This window comes from Meleagris gallopavo, chromosome 29, assembly GCF_000146605.3.
Source record: "Meleagris gallopavo isolate NT-WF06-2002-E0010 breed Aviagen turkey brand Nicholas breeding stock chromosome 29, Turkey_5.1, whole genome shotgun sequence".
NCBI lineage: Eukaryota > Metazoa > Chordata > Aves > Galliformes > Phasianidae > Meleagris > Meleagris gallopavo.
Window position 1 is genome coordinate 3,495,940 of NC_015039.2, and position 2,802 is coordinate 3,498,741.

The following is a 2,802-nucleotide window of genomic DNA, read 5'->3' on the forward strand; positions in this document are numbered from 1 at the left end:
CGGTGCCACAGGTCTTCGCTGCAGCCCCATTTGCAGAGGCCCCGAATTTCCAAATAACGCCCCATTTGTAGTGACGAGCACGAGGGGCAGGAGCCAGCCTTTTCCCTGTGTGTCTCTTCCAGTTTTTCTCTCCCAGGACCCCCCACCCCACGATTCCCACCCCCCGTCCTATCGCTGAGCCGCGTCCCCCTGCAACGCCCAGCGCGGTGCCACGAGGTCCCCTATGGCTGCGAGTGGCACAGGGACGTGACCACCCCCCTCGGCCCCCACCCGCTATGGGGCAGGGCTGGAAGTGCCGGCGGTGCCCCCGGAGCCGCCGCAGGAAACGGCTCATTGTTAACAACGCCGAAAGAGAAAAAAAAAAAGAGACCCGAAAAAATCGCAGCCGTGAGGCCAGCTTCTATTTGAGGGTTTCCACGGGAAAAACAGGAAGCAGAATCGTGTTACTTTCTAGGGCTTGCTGCAGATAACGCCGCCGTTAGGATGTGGGGCAGAGAATGAGGAGGAGGAGCAGGGGATGAAGGCTCTGGGGCCCTCCCTGACATGGATTTAAGTCCCCAGCCTTAATGGGTGGGGGATACGGTGGGGATGGGGAGTTTGGGAGATGGGAAGTGGGCCTTGCTGTGCCCCCTCCCCCCCCCAGGCTTCTCACGGGTTAAGCTGGACTTGGTGTGACCACACTGTAGGGCAGAGCCGGCAGCGCGGGGCTGTGAAGGCGATGCTGCCGTGATGGAAGTTGGTGCTGGGAAGGAACTGCAGGATTTCCTTCCCTGTGTTCACACCCAGAGCACAGCAGGAGGGGAGTGGAGGTCCCAGAACTGCCCTGCTGGGCCTCAGTGCTGGGATGGGAGGTGCAGGGGGGGGGTTCTGGTGTTGGTGTTTGGGTACCGGTGTGAAAAGGAGCAGCTTTGAGGATGTAGGATTAAGCCACACATCAACCTGGCCGGTGCAAAGCTGTCTGTGGGGTCCTGTGCTTAACAAGGGTTGGTGGCTCCGTGGAAAAGGAGCATCCCGGGGCTCCCAAATCCTCACGGAGCCGTCAGCCCCAGGTTGGGTTAAAGAGAATCTGAGTACTTTCTCCTGTGGGTGTTAATCTGGATGCAGTGACCACTCTCTGCCACTGCCACCCTTGTGCTCCCATCCTGGTCGCTCTGTCCACATCCCCCCCTCTTCCCCCACCCCATGGAGCATCCCTGTGTTCCCCTGGCTGCATCACTTGTGCCATGGGGTGACATGGACCCGTATCCCCCCATCCCCATGGGCCCCAGCACAGGTGAGAGCCATGAGACGCTGCCATATAAGGGCTGAAAATCAGCTGTTGCCTCGACGCAGCTTTCTCTTCCCTGAAAATCCTATTAGAACCTCATTTTTCTGACCCTAATCTCGGCTCAAGGGAGATTCCTCCTTCAGGAGGGATTTGTGTTTGCCCTCTCCCCCCAGCCCTGCACGCTCGGTGCAGGGGGACGCAGCACATGGTGGTGGTGGCAGCTGGCTGTCCCTCTGTCCCTCTGTGCCCTGCTGGTGTGACGTTATCCTTTTCTCTGTGCCAAGGGTTCACGTATTCCCACAGCTGGGATGTGGGGAGGGCTGGGGGGGGAGGGGGTCACCCACTGGGTGCTGTGCTCCCCGTGCCTCAGTTTCCCCGCAGCTCAACCTGATGCTCCATTCCCCACTGCTCTGAGGCTGCAGGTTCTTGGTGGGTGTGCTGGTGCATGGCAGCAGTGCATGGTGCCAGAGGTGCATGGTGCAGGTGAAGCATGGCAGCAATGCGTGGTGCCACAGGTGCACGGTGCAGGTGATGCGTGGCAGGAATGCATGGTGCCAGAGATGCATGGTGCCAGGAATGCACGGCAGCAATGCATGGTGCCAGAGGTGCATGGCGCGAGGGATGCATGGCAGCAATGCATGGTGCCAGAGATGCATGGTGCAAGGTATGCACAGCAGCAATGCATGGTGCCAGAGATGCATGGTGCGAGGGATGCACGGCAGCAATGCATGGTGCCAGAGATGCATGGTGCAAGGGATGCATGGCAGCAATGCATGGTGCCAGAGGTGCATGGTGCGAGGGATGCACGGCAGCAATGCATGGTGCCAGAGATGCATGGTGCAGGTGGTGCATGGTGCACGGTGCCAGCAGTGCATGGTGGTGGTGTAAGGAAACAATGCATGGTGGTGCATGGCAGCAATGCATGGTGGTGCATGGCAGCAATGCATGGTGGCAGCAGTGCATGATGCTGGCAGTGCATGCCGGGAGCACGCTGCATTCCCCCCTGCTCCCGCTTGGCTGTATATTTAGGACACTCCTGTGCAAAACACCAAGTATGTTGGAAGGCGTCCAGGCGCGCTCGCATTCCTCGGGGTGGAATCTGCCCCCGCGAACGCCGCCTGACCTTTCCCAGTTTGGGCTGCAGGAACAATACTGGGGCCCATCCTGCACTCAGCCTGGGGCAAGCAGACCCCCCCTCCCCATCGCCACCCCCCCTCAGTCCCTTCCCACGCGCTCAGCACTACCGGTGAAGGCGTGCACGGAGTTGGTGGGGTCAGACCTGGATCCGAGCTGTTGCCGCCCCCCCCCCCTCCGTGCTTCTTGCTTCTCTGGTGCTGATGTGCATGGGGGGAGCAGACCCCCCCACGGGGAGCACAGCCCCAAATGGGGCCGTGCATGAGAGCTGGGGGCCCTCAAGGTGCTCCCCATCGAATGCCCCGGTGTGTTGGGCTCCAGCTGCCCGGTGGGGGGTTGCAGTGTGTGTGGGCAGCCCCCAGCCTCACTTCACCTGGTTCCAGCGGGTGGTTGGATAGCAA